The sequence below is a fragment of the Corythoichthys intestinalis genome, chromosome 21 (genome assembly GCF_030265065.1).
Source record: "Corythoichthys intestinalis isolate RoL2023-P3 chromosome 21, ASM3026506v1, whole genome shotgun sequence".
Lineage (NCBI taxonomy): Eukaryota > Metazoa > Chordata > Actinopteri > Syngnathiformes > Syngnathidae > Corythoichthys > Corythoichthys intestinalis.
This window is the reverse complement of record NC_080415.1, coordinates 27,967,827-27,982,953: the sequence shown is the minus strand read 5'-3', so window position 1 is coordinate 27,982,953 and position 15,127 is coordinate 27,967,827. Positions and strand designations below refer to the sequence as shown.

Here is a 15,127-nt window from a genome sequence, read left to right as displayed (position 1 = left end):
TAAAGATAATCCAACAACAATTTGCCTTTCAGACCCCGCGTATTGGTCAGCTTTCTTTCTGAAAGAAAAAGGAAAAAGAAGTCCTGTGCTAAAGAGAAAAGCAATCCAATGACAAAGATTTTAACATGTATTTTACAAATGCAATGCCTCAATGAATCATTTTTTTTTTCTTATGAAAGGTTTTCAAAAGCTTTATTGGTGGATTTTCTCAAGTTAAAGCGCCACACAGAAATTAATAAATTTAATTGTGTAAGCAGTATCTGTGTATTATTCTTATTATTTAATTACAGGTGTTTTAGCTCATTTCAATTTATTTTATTTAAATGGGCTATCATTTATTTTATTATGTGTTTATATTTTACAAATTTGATGTAGTATTCATTTTTATTGTATATTTTATGTTGTATAACTTTAGTTCCTATGTGAATATTAGTTCCTACTTGTTTTGTTGGTGTAAGAGGGTTTTGTATTGAACACGGGGCCGTGTTGGTTATTATTATAGCAGAGAAGACAGCAGTAAATCAACAAAGACAAGTCAACTGTTCCCTGATCTACCACTCAAGAGATCTGATGGACTCAAAAAGTGGGTTACGATTGCATATTAGTTTGAAAATCGACCGGATCCACCGTATTTTTACACGAGTGACTTCCGGTCTGCCCGATCCTAGCTATCGGTAGTAGTATTGACGCGGGAGGGTCGCGTCAAATAATAAACTATGCCGTTCTTTGGCTGATTGACTTTAATGCCCGCGTTTCACTGCATTCTCGCGGAGGCCACGTTGTCGCGCCGTTGACGTTTCTGGGTTATATTGTCCTACCGTGTTGGTCCTCATTAAGGCCGAGTTGTACTTCCGCGTCAGACCTGCGCCGTCAAGGAAGACCCGATTTACGACCCTGCGCCGTAGCCTGACACGCTCCTATTGATTTTTCAAACCTTAGCGTCAGCCTAGCGTCACGTCAACGCATATGACGTGGCGGATATGGACTGTGATTGGTTCAGCGTGAAATCACGCCATTGTAAAACATTATTTTCTACACGCAAAAATGGACAAAGCCGACGGGAGTATCATCGAAGAGCAAGTCTCGTCAAGACATTATTATGATTGCCAAATGGCAAGGTCGGTGATTGAAAAAAAAAAAAAAAAATGGAAGAACCACCGAGACGTGTGTGTTCGGAATCGAGTGGCCACACGAAACGGTGACCCAGTCAGCCAAAAACTGCCAACTTTTTATTACTTTATGTTGTATTTTTGGTTGGTGCACTTCATCATTTATCGTGTACATATGTTTGCTGTGAGTCTGTGACTTATTTACGTTTCACACTTCAAGTATATGAAGAATAAAGCACAGGTTTGGTGTCAAAAGAGTTGTTTTGATCTTTAATTTTCAATAAAAGACAGTTCACACACCATACATCATCACTGATTGAGAGTGCCTCGGTGCTTTTTATGATAACGTTAAAATCAAGGCTCCCAACGCAGTTTAGGAAGTTCCATAGACGCCAGAAATCTGTTACGGCTGGTTGTAGGACACGGCAAAAAAAATCGGGCTGAAGGGCTTTGCAGACCTTGTACGCATTGCTCGACGCCAGTTTGAAGCTAGCTGCCACAGCTAGCCGTCTCCACCCGAGTGCGGCATCAAAAGTTGGCCAGACCTCCTCCAAACCGTCTTCCGCATCGCCTGCCCCTCAACATTTGTATTATCAACATTTATTCAGTGTTGATGAGCAGAAGATTTACATTCTAGCGTTCCATCTTGCATTGTTTATTTTTTCTCCGTTGAAGTAGACTAGCGGAAGTCAACAAGCATGCCCCAAAACCGTACAAACATAACGCCACACCCCTCTAATGGCTTGGCGGCGAATTACAGAGCAACGCGTTCCCTCACCGCAGATCTATCGAATGCTCATTGATGCCGTAATCACTTCGCCGTCACCGCAACGCAGGAGTATAACTCAGGCTTTATAGTAGAGAAGACGGAGTAAATATAACCTACACAAAGAAACTGTAACCCGATCGACTCACAGCCTCGAAAAGTAAGGGTTACATTACGTCAGAAACTCGTTCGGTACGCCTCCGTTCCGAACCGAGCACCACGTACCGAAACGGTTCAATACAAATACATGTACCGTTACACCCTTACTAGGAGGCATGTTGGAAAACAACACTATTGACAGCAGGTGGCAGCAGAGGCTGATTGTCTCCCCTAAGGGAGCAGTGACAGCCAAATGAAGCTTCCTGAATTGGCCGCAAAGCTTCATAGTGGTTCATTTGGTCTTATGACAGTCGTATGATGCTGCTGTCAAATAAAGTGTTGCTGGGTGACATATTTTGGTGTAAATATCCAGTGAGGACAGCTGCGGCTTTTAGTACAGTGCGGCTTATCTATGAACAAATGCCATTTTCGTGCCAAATTTTGTGGGTAGCGGTTTATAGTCAGGTGTGCCTTATAGTGCAAAAAATATAATAATCATAATAATAAAACCAAATCATTGAGTAATGAACCGGTGGTTGTTCGTCGTCAATGGCAATTAATGAGTTATTAAAAGTTTCTCTCTCTTTTTTAAACCACTGTATATATGCTAGTTGTTGCTAAACGGCATGCGCAGCTTTCAAAATTGCGAGTTGGAGATAGCTAATGGGGCACTTCTGCTTCTCTCTTGACTAGTTGTTTGTTCGCGCCGCAACAATCAGCCACTTATCGCAGCGGGAGAGAGAGAGGACGGCGGACAGATGGCGCCTTTGTTCACGCCGGCCAGTGAAAGAAATTCCCGCGGCGTAGACGAGCTAACGTTCCTCGTGCGTGGTGGCTAAAGTGTGAAAAAAAAGACAGGCGGCGTGGGCACAGCGGGCATTCTGGGCATTTCCGTCAATTATCCACGCAAATCTACATTTGAATGCAATTTATTTTGGACATGGCTACAAATAAACTTAAGCCGGTAACCCTAAAGCGTCATTTACAAAGGAACAATTGCACGCGAGCTTCTCTTTTGTATTCTTTTATTGCGGTTTGTCTTGTTATATTTCAGAGTATTTTTTTCTTGGCTGCACTGCTTCCAGAAAATGGGGATGTTGTATTTTTAAGCTTTATTAATTTTTTTATCTAATGAGTGTGAATGATCATTTGTCGATGAGGTTAACGCTTTGGCTGCCATTGATGTTGCTAGACGTCCAATCCATTTTGACTGGGCGGGGCCAATGAACGAATGTTCAATGGGACTGAAACATTAGCATTTACAGCCAGTCCTCCCAGTTTAAATGAGTTGGACGTCTATCGTCGTCAATGGCAGTTATTGAGTAAAATAAATAATTATTAATGTTAGCATACAAGAGTTATTTAACTTTAACAAATTCCTGACTACATTTTAGTTTTGATGGTATTATCTCTAGAAAATATTTGTTTTAAATTTTGCTAAATTCAACATATAATATGAATTTATACGTCAGTCATAAAAAATAATAGACTTAATTTAAAAAATCTTAAACATATGTAAAAATAATTGTAATTTTTTTAACGTACAACAATTGTTCTAATAAAATATTACTGTAGTCAAATTATGTTAAAGAAAAATGTATTCATAATAAAATACAACCAGGGAAAAATGGATTCATACTGAATTTAATGATAAAATGAAAGTGCATGTAAAATAACAATGTTTTTAAATATGTGTATTTAATTCTACTGATGAATGAAATTAAAAACTAAGCTCCTTTGAACATACTTGAAATGTTCTTATTGACACTTCATGAATGAACTAATTATTTTATAAAATGAATTAAAAAGATGCTAAAGATATGTAAAACATTGTACTTAAATCAACTGTCAAACGAAAACCTGTTTTGGTGGGAAAGAACAAAACTTTTTGGCCCTTTTTCAATCATTGTTGAGTTAGAAAATTGAACATACTAGCCAAATATTTGTGTCATAATGCTAAAATTATATGCAGGAATTTCAAACTCAAGTGCTCAACACTGCAGCAGTTTTTCCCATCAACTGAATGCAAACCACACAGGGCCGGGATGCTATCAGAGCAGTCAAATCTCGCATTATTTTTCTGGAAAAACCCATCATCCGACTGTCGGAATAACTTGTTCTTTCCACCACAAGTACTGCGTCCTTGAACGTCTCCACAGCGCGGTGGAACGATGATCGATGTATTATCATGTGGTGTCAAAACAGCCTTCTGTTGTGAATTTTTAAATGAGTTATTCACTTGTAGACGTCCCATCCATTTGAAGTGGGCATAAAAGTGGATTAAAATAGTATTAATACAAAGAATTCTACATATAGAAATGAAATTCAAAAATACAGCTAATAATGAGAAACCTCAAATGATGAAAATATAGTAAAATAGAATCTAAAAAAAAAATAAAAATAGTTTATTTAACAAGGAGGGATTTTTTTTAAATTAAATTCCTGCTCATTAATTTTTAATAAAACAAAACATTTAGATTATACATATCAATCATCAATATGGTCTTTAATCTTTTAAAATTTTCTATTTTTTGTTTAAATTTGTTTTTCTTTAATTTAGGATTTTCATATATACAGTGGGGCAAATAAGTATTTAGTCAACCATTAATTGTGCAAGTTCTCCCACTTGAAAATATTAGAGAGGCCTGTAATTGTCAACATGGGTAAACATCAACCATGAGAGACAGAATGTGGAAAAAAACCCCAGAAAATCACAGTTTGATTTTTGTTTTTCATGGTGTAAAATAAGTATTTGATCTATACCAAAAGTTTATCTCAATATTTTGTTATGTACCCTTTGTTGGCAATAACGGAGGCCAAACATTTTCTGAAACTCTTCACAAGCTTTTCACACACTGTTGCTGGTATTTTGGCCCATTCCTCCATGCAGATCTCCTCTAGAGCAGTGATGTTTTGGGGCTGTCGTTGGGCAACACGAACTCTCAATTCCCTCTGCAGATTTTCTATGGGGCTGAGACCTGCGGCATCATACGACCGACTGTCATAAGAACAAATGAACCATCAGTAAACTTTGAACCAATTACTGCAAAGCTTTATTGCTTCAAGAAGCTTCATTTGGCCAAGGGAGCAGTGATGCCTGCTGCCACCTGCTGTTAACTGTTGTCATCCAACATGCCTCTTAGCATGCATTGCAGCGCTACAGATGTAAATAACAATAAAAATCATGTTCTGTGCTAAATATTTCTTCAGTTACTGTTCCAATTGTTTCATCAATTGCTAGTTATGGTATTTGCTAACACTTTATTTGACAGTGGTACCATAAGACTGTCATTACACAATCATAATTATTAAATGTCTCTGTCCTGAGCATTCATGAATGCTTATAACAGATGTCATTAAGTGTTATCCGGCAAATGATCTCACTTTTGAATGGATGCAAAAGATCCAAGATGGACAAAAATTGAGTTAGTGACATAATTTTCCAAATGACACTTAATGACATAAGCATTCAGTAATGTCCATGACAGTGTCATGTCATACTTTTGATGATCTTATGACAGTCTTATGACACTGCTGTAAAATAAAGTGTTACCTAAAATATTCAACAAAAAAGCCACACTGGACTATAAGCCACAGGTATCAAAATGAAGGAAAAAAGTAGCAGCTTATAGACCGAAAATTACGGTATATACATTAGGGCTGTCAAACCATTAACATTTTTAATCGAGTTAATCACAGCTTAAAAATTAATTAATTGTAATTAATTGCAATTCAAACCATCTCTAAAATATGCCATATTTTTCTGTAAATTATTGTTGGAATGGAAAGCTAAGACATGACGGATATATACATTCAACATACTGTACATAAGTACTGTATTTGTATATTATAACAATAAATCCACAAGATGGCACTAACATTATTAACATTCTTTCTGTTAAAGGGATCCACGGACAGAAAGACTTGTAGTTCTTAAAAGATAAATGTTAGTACACGTTATAGTAATTTTATATTAAAACCCCTATGAATTTTTTTGTTTTAATAAAATTTGTAAAATTGTCAATCAAAAAATCCCTGCCGTTCTTCCACAGTGTCTTTAACTACGTAAGGTAGTGATTGAAACACACCCCAAGGTGTCAATGGCAAGTTTTAACTGACTTAGAAATCAAGCCAATGAGTGTGTTTTGTCCCTCGAGCGACGCCGTAGTTCCCTGTTTACTAGTCCATACATTGTACACGGTCATTTGAGTGCTGGCTTCACAACGTACGAGACCTCAGATAGTTTGTATATTGTGACTAAACATTGCCATCCAATGTATTTGTTGAGCTAAACGAAATGTTTGAATAGAGTTTGACCGAAGTCTGAGTAAGTTTTATGTGCATTTTGCATTGCTATTTTGACTGGGAATGAACATTATTTTTTTCTGTGGGATAGGAATATTATTTTTGTTGTGCTTTCACTAAATGATACTTAGTCTGTTGTGAAGGAGTTGCCGAAGCTTATGCAAATAAATGGCGTGGTCCATTGAACGCCTGTGTCCACTCGCCTTTCTCTGCCTCTTAGCTCTCAATGTGCAAAAAACGGCATCACTGTAATCTGTTTGAGGCAATGTATGAGCGGGTCATTCCGCGCATGCTTTAAATGCGTCAAATATTTTAACGTGATTAAATTAAAAAATTAATTACCGCCCGTTAACGCGATAAATTTGACAGCACTAATATACATACATACAGTATACTGTATATACATACATAACGTATTGGCCTGAATATAAGACAGCCCTGATTATAAGACGACCCCCTCTTTTTCAAGACTCAAGTTTGAAAAAAGACTTTTCGAACACCAAATTGATTTTTATACAGAAATAATTACAGTACATCCAAAACAAATGATTATAACAATATATTTGAGAGAAAAAGCATGTCATTTTGCCTCATTCAAGTCTTAATATCTGAACATTTAAATATGTAAACTAAAGTGCAATCACATTCGTAAATGAATGGCTTCCGGTTTTTTGAAATGTAAATAAACCAATCTATTGTGATAAAACAACAAAATTGCAATAACTGCATTAACCATCAAAGTGAAGTCTAACTGAATAATCTAATCTGAATAAGGAAAAACATTGCAATAAAATAATGCAAACTGGTTAAACTAAAAAGAGTAGCTGAGATCTCATGACAAAACATCGCTTCAATGATTTCTGGCGCCATCTAGCGTTGTGAATGGGTATAATGTCTAGACCGTGAATATAAGACGACCCCCTCTTTTTCAGTGTTATTTCAATGCAAAAAACACCGTCTTATATTCGGGCCAATACGGTATATATGTAAAATGCTATTATTGTTTTCTATATATACTTATGTATCCCTCAATGCTTTTTGATGTTATACTTGTTAAACGTAAATTCAGCCATTAAGGGGTTAATAAAACTCTCCCCATCCAAGGTCAGTTTGGCGCGAAGAGAATGAGGAATAATCGCACGTGCGAAGGTGAAATGAAGATGAAAACACTTTGCGGGCGAGGACGCGAAGGGAAAAGTTGAAAAGGGGAATCCGCAATGACGGCAAAATCAATGAGGAGATTTAAGGCGCGCAGATGTTTTTGCGCTCGTCTCCATTTTAAACGTGAGCTGTGGATTTCTGCACATGCCGTCATATTTAATGAAGATAAATGTTTTGACCACATCTGTTTACCATTTCATAATATAAGGCAGTGACAGGCTAATTATGACACAAATTAATCATCAAAAAAATTCAAAAAACTGAAAACAAGGCGAGTGTTGTGATGCATCCGAAAAGGAATTTCATTCAATTCTACACATGCTGCAGAGGGTTTCTCTCCATTTCATGTTTTTTTTTTTTTTTTTTAATTCAATAATAATTAATTAATAAAAAAAAAACACAGCAGGCTTCACCTTTAATTGCATACGCTGACATACATTCTCAAAATACTTCAAAGTTACTGCTGGCGATCTAGCTAGTGTGCATATGAAATCATTGTGGGAACGACGTTGTGACTGCGAATCCATTTGAACTGGGATGGTTGGCATTGAATCATCTTTCTTAGGCGTGGAAACCTCTGGGTAGCTCATGAAACGATACGATTTGCGATTCAAGGCTCACGATAACGATCTCGCGATATGGTGATACAACAATTATGAAGGATATTCTGCAAAACAAAACAAAAATGGCCACATGCTATTTTCCTCCTCCTGCTGTGAACTGAAATGAGTTTATTACTAGTAGACGATCCGTTTGAACTTCATTCACTGCCACGGATTAGCTCCGTTGTTTGATACTCCGCCTCCAACTCCTTCCCTAGCTTGCCACGACCGAAACAAAATGGTGACGTCACGTACCGTAATGGTCGGCAACGGATCGCCGCATACGTTTCTTCAACACAACATGGCCGTGTCAATAAAACAAAAAAAATCGGTCTTTATATTTACAGTGGGGAGAACAAGTATTTGATACACTGCCGATTTTGCTGGTTTTCCCACTTGCAAAGCATGTAGAGGTCTGTAATTTGTATCATATGTTCTCTTCAACTGTGAGGGACGGAATCTAATACAAAAAAACAGAAAATCACGTTGTATGATTTTTAAATAATAAATTTGCATTTAATTGCATGAAATAAGTATTTGATACATCACAAAAATTATACTTAATATTTGGTACAGAAACCTTTGTTTGCTATTACAGATCCCAAACGTTTCCTGTAGTCCTTGACAAGGTTTGCACACACTGCAGCAGGGATTTTGGCCCACTCCTCCATGCAGATCTTCTCCAGAGCCTTCAGGTTTCCGGGCTGCTGCCGGGCAACACGAACTTTCAGCTCCCTCCATAGATTTTCTATCGGGTTCAGATCTGGTGACTGGCTAGGCCACTCCAGGACCTTAAGATGCTTCTTACGGAGCCACTCTTTAGTTGCCTTGGCTGTGTGTTTTGGGTCGTTGTCATGCTGGAAGACCCAGCCACGACCCATCTTCAGGGCTCTCACTGAAGGAAGGAGGTTGTCAGCCAAGATCTGGCGATACATACCCCCATCTATTCTCCCCTCAATACAGTGCAGTCGTCCTGTACCCTTGGCAGAGAAGCAGCCCCAAAAAATGATGTTTCCTCCTCCATGTTTCACGGTTGTGATGGTGTTCTTAGGGTTGTACTCATCCTTCTTTTTCCTCCAAACATGACGAGCCAAGTTTAGACCAAACAGTTCAATTTTGGTCTCATCTGACCATATGACCTTCTCCCATTGCTCCTCTGGATCATCCAGATGGTCAGTGGCAAACTTCAGACGTGTCTGGACATGCACTGGCTTCAGCAGCGGGACCTTGCCTGCGCTGTAGGATTTTAATCCATGACGGCGTAATGTGTTTCCGATGGTTTTCTTCGAGACTGGTGTTCCAGCTCTCTTCAGGTCATTAACCAGGTCCTGCCGTGTAGTTCTGGGCTGATCCCTCACCTTCCTCATGATCAGTGATGCACCACGAGGTGAGATCTTGCATGGAGCCCCAGAACGAGGCAGATTGACCGTCAACTTGAACTTCTTCCATTTTCTAATAATCGCTCCAACAGTGGTTACCTTCTCACCAAGCTGTTTGCTTATTTTCCTGTAGCCCATCCCAGCCTTGTGCAGGTCTATTATTTTATCCCTGATGTCCTTACACAGCTGTTTGATCTTGGCCATTGTGGAGAGGTTGGAGTTTGTTTGTTTGAGCATGTGAACAGGTGTCTTTTATACAGGTAACAAGTTCAAACAGGTGCAGTTACTTCCGGTAATGAGTGGAGAACAGGAGGGGTTCTTAAAAAAGAACTGAGAGCCGAGATATTCACTAGTTGGTAATGTATCAAATACTTATTTCATGCAGTTAAATACAAATTTATTATTTAAAAATTATACAATGTGATTTTCTGGATTTTTGTATTAGATTCCGTCCCTCACGGTTGAAGAGAATTTATGATACAAATTACAGACATCTACATGGATTGCAAGTGGGAAAACCAGCAAAATCGGCAGTGTATCAAATAACTTGTTCTCCCCACTGTATATAATACACTTATATTTTTGTCTCCATCCCTGTACCCGTTTATAATGCGCACCATGATTTTACAAGTTGATTTTGGGGAAAAAAGTGCGCGTTATATTCGGGAAATTACGGTAGTTTAACTAGTAGGTCGCCATTGTTGACGTCGCAGGGCGGCGACATCACTGGGTTACGCTGCCGGACTTTCAGAGTATGACTCTAACGACATAAACATGTCAGCTGTTCAACCCTTTCAATTCGAACCCGAGAGGAAAATTAATGAGTATGACAGCACTGTCGATGTTTCACAAAACGAGCAGCAAAAGCAAATTGAACTGGAAAGACGGGTTGAGACGAGAGTATGACAAAATCAGTGTTCAGCCAAAATGTGCTACACTGGTGAATTTTACAACCAAAGTACTACCGTGCGCATTCAGCTTGTTTTATTAAATGCATTACGACAGAACGTAAGAACATACTAAAGATGCTTTAAGAAAATACTTCAACGTAGTAATATCAAATAAGGGTTGTTTAAATACGCTACGTGACTAATTTGGTCAACAGATCAACAATCTGCTTTAAAGCTAGCACAAGAAAATACAATGCTTAAAAGTATGAGAGGGAAACACATGCAAAAAGTATTTTGAGGCAATGAAAAGGTAATTAAAAAAACTCAATAAAAACACAAATATAAAGTACTCGCCACTTTTAATCAATGTGCGCATGAGGACAAGGAATTGCAGAACAAGGGTAGTGTTCGTCTAGTGACAGTGACAAACTACGTCATCACCCCGAGCGCCCATTGCGCGCATAAAACATGGCACCCTCCGAAGTTTAAAACATGGACTAAATATTATAGATTTTTAAACCAATGCCAATAGTGGGACACCAGTCTTGAAAATGTGGATAAAAGTAATGGAACTAGGAGTGGGAACCTCTTGGTACCTCATGGTAAAATACGATTTGCGATACAAGGCTCACGATAACGATGATCTGACGATATGGCGATACAACGATTATCGATACATTGGTCAGGAAATCATTCTAGGACATTCTACAAACAACTAATAAACAGTTTCTGCTGTGAATTACAATGAGTATCACTAGTAGGCGTCCAATCCATTTGAATAGGGAGGGTGGCAGTGCAATGAACGTCTATGGCCATCAGTGGCAGCCAATGCCAGGCAATGAGGTCATTTTGGGCCATTTAAGGTCATTTACCTGTTGATTTTCAGTTACTTCTTGTTGATTTGGGGGTATTTTATGGGTCACTTCCTGTTTATTTTGAGTTACAGAACAGGAAGTGACCTGGGAATCACCCAAATAAATAGGCAGTGACTCAAACTCAACAGGAAATGCCCTAAAATGAACAGCAAGTGACCTGTAAATGCCCCGAAAATCAAACCGACTGACTGTGAATGCTCTGGTTTTGAATGAACGAACGTTCCCAGTCTAATTGGATTGGGCGTCGAGCACCATCAATGGCAGCCATAGAGTTAACAGATTTTATTTTTTTTTTAAACATTGACAACTTTTTAAAACGATATCTCGATTCTTGACAGGAGCATATCAATAACCTTTTGGGATCCAAAGTATGACGATATATCACCATTTTGATATTTTGTCACACCCCCAATTGAAACACCAACAAGAAGTATTGAAATTATGCATAAAAGTGTTGGGACGCCAAAACAAGTCAAGAAAATGTAGGCAAAAGTATTGGGACAACAACCTGAAGTCTTGGAATTTTACAATGAACTGTTAGAACTAGTGCTGCAATGATTAATCGAATAACTCGAGTATTCGATTTGAAAAAAGGATTCGAATTCAATTTTGCTGCTTCGAGTATTAATTTGATTTAAGTGGCGTTGTAATAGGGGTGGGCGATATGGCCTTAAACATGTATCACGATAAATGGAGCAGATTTATCTCGATAACGATAAATGACGATAAAGTCGTCCAAGCGGACTGCTATATAATTTGAAAATCTGAATCAATGCATGAAATACAGATTAACAGTTTCTTGTTGATTTAGTTACCAGCATTCAATTTGATATATTTAACAAATGTACATGCAGTCTAGACATTAGGTTTATACAAATGAATTGTAAACAATAAGAATTCAAGTATGAGCATTTATAACAGAGTGTATGGCTTGAACAATGTACATTGTCAAAATCGATATGCCTGTGCAAACATGTCATTGTAACACAAATGACTTGCAGCTCGAACAGTACACTTCAAAAAGACAATTTATTGTTAATGGCTGCTGTGACATAATTATTCAATACAAGTGTTTACTTTATGGTTTCAGGGTCTCCCCCCCCAGTGCATTTTTTAATAAATGCACACATACATGAACCCCCAAAAAGACAGACACACATTAAAGCTATATTGATCTTCTGCAAATGAAACACTTAAGATTTTATGATAGCAATAATGACACAGAATTAAACACATACAGAAAAATAGCTGGGGCCATTTGTGCTTTATGCTGAATGCTTTACCATCACAAAAGCTATCAGAGAAATCACACACAGTCAGATACAAAATAACGCGACATAGTAATTGCTAGATGCAGTCCATGCCCAATCCACTCATTAAATTCAGCCGTTTCGACAAGGTTAGAGCCGCTATCCGACTCCATCACGTTCATTTGTAGCGTTAGCCGCTAGCGGCCGCTAGCGTTAGCCTGTGGCCTGGCTACCGGTAGAAAGCACTGAAAGCACCATCTCCGGAAATTGTGAGAACAAGGGAGGACAGCTGGTGAAAGGCCGTCTGAATGCCACCAAGAGTCTATTAAATGTCGGGTGAAAGTTTGGCGAACCCCCCTTAAGCCACACTCCATCACGTTTTGCTTGTAGCATTAGCTGCTAGCGTTAGCTTACCGGGCTTCTGTTTGATTGGCTTCCTGATGATCACGTGACTCCCTACGTAAGTACATTCACTGCTTTCTTAAAGGGGAATGAGCATAGACGAACAACACAGAGTCAAAGCAGGATGAAAAGACTATTTTCTTGTTTTATTAATTTACCGAATTTACCGACATGGTCAAAATTACGTCGGTCATCGTGAAGAATTTCGGTGACGGTAAATTTTTGGTTTACCGCCCAGCTCTACGTTGTAATGGTTTATTTTGAAAGTGTTTGCATTTAGTTTTATTGATTTGGGTGGATGCCTTTTAGTCTGCCTCATTTCACATGGCTGAATCCAGGTGCTCCCTGTTAAGAACAACATAAGCTAAGTTTTTGTTTGAGCTAATTTTCTTTCTTTCTTTCTTTCTTTCTTTCTTTCTTTTTTTTAAAATGCATTCGTAATTTAATTTATAGGTATTTACAGCCTATTTTTGTGGGCATATGTGTCTGAACCATTTGTTAAGAGCACTATAAAAAAAGTTCGTTTACAGCATTTAAACTAACGGACTTTTGCTACATAAGTTAGCCAATTGTTCTTTTGTTGTACATAGATCCTCATTTATTTATTATACTGTTTGAGGCTCAGCTCAGGTAATTTAATTTTTCATGTTCCTTATCCGATTACTCGATTATTTGAACTAATGGTTCATCGATTTATCAACTACTAAAATAATCGATAGCTGCAGCCCAAGTTAGAACACACCAGAAAGTCTTGAAAATGTGGACAAAAGTAATAGGAGACCAATAGGAAGGAAAGAAAATATGAACAAAAGTGTTGAACACCAACAGTAAATCCAAAATTAGTTGACGAAAGAACGAGGACCCAAGATAAAGTCTTGAAAATGGGGATAAAAGCATTTGGTCAGTAAAATGGTGGTCAACACGATCGAATAATCGCTGTCAGCCTACCAGTCCAATCGGATTAGACGTCTATAACCATCAGTGGCAGCTGATAAGTTAATTTATGCAATAATATTAAAGTGATAACAACAATAAGGACGGTTGTTTCCTTAGTATGAGTGTTGTAAGTGGAAATATGACAAAGTTACTGTGTGATCAATGTAAAAATTTTAAATAAACTCCGGTTCGTCTATAACAGTCAATGGCAGCCAATGAGTTTAATTGTCAGGGACAAAATTGGGATCACTCATATTTTTTTCTGAAACGAAATGTTTAAACAAGCGTCACCACATTGACTAGCTTGTTAACGATTGTGGCGGAAGTTCAGGTGTCGAGCGGGTAGTCGAAGGACACGTGGGTCCGCGGGGCTGATGTTCACGCTCCCTCCAGTAAAAGGCCAAAAGATCAGGTTTCATGTCTCCGCAAGCTAATGGTGGGTTGTCAGGGGTGTTTTTAAATAGGTTGCTTGAAGTGTCAAATGCTTGATATGGTAAGAGGACGATTACGACATGTGGTCAAAAGTGTCGGGACAGAGCTGTATGCATCATCGAATCGATCCTTTTTTGGATATGCTTTGATTTCCGTAGGCATTTCCTGAACTATTTGTTAGTGTCATAATACTTAAGTACAAATTAACTCCTAGGCTGGCATTGACGGCGATAGACGTTCCAGTCAAATTGGATTGAACGTCTTTCGCTGTCAATGGCAGTGTAACATTATGCTAGCCATCTCAGTTCAAATGGATTTGATGCCCAGCACTGTCAATGGCAGTAAATTACTTACCATAATTTTCGCACTATAAGGCGCACCTGACTATAAGCCGCCACCCACCACATTTGACATGAAAACAGCATTTGTTCATAGATAAGCCGCACCGGACTATAAGCCGCAGGTGTCCATACTGTATTATGGGATATTTACACCAAAACATATTAATCGGTAACACTTTATTTGACAGTGGCATCATAGACTGCCATAAGACCAAAGAACCACCATGAAGCTTTGAACCTGCAAAGCTACATTGCTTCAATAAGGTTCATTTGGCCATCACTGTTCTCTTGGGGGAGACAGTCAACCTCTGCTGCCGCCTGCTGTCGTCCAACATGCTTCCAAGAATGCATTGCAGCGCTACATAAGTAAATAACATTCAAAATTCATGTTCTGTGCTAATTATTTCTTCAGTTACTGTTCTAGTTGTTTCATTAATTGCAAGTTATGGAATTTGGTAACACTTTATTTGACACTAGCGCCATAAGACGATCATAATTATGACATAACACTACTATGAGCATTAATGAATGCTTATGACAGAAATCATTTTGTGCCATCCAGCAAATTATCTCACTTTTG

The 15,127-nt window shown here is 38.3% G+C and overlaps 1 protein-coding gene across 5 annotated transcripts in view; it reads right to left on the bottom strand.

The window, feature by feature from the left end:
* LOC130909201 (thyroid hormone receptor alpha-B) overlaps positions 1–15,127 on the bottom strand; it is a 277,864-nt gene that overhangs the window by 71,719 nt on the left and 191,018 nt on the right. The window lies entirely within an intron of this gene.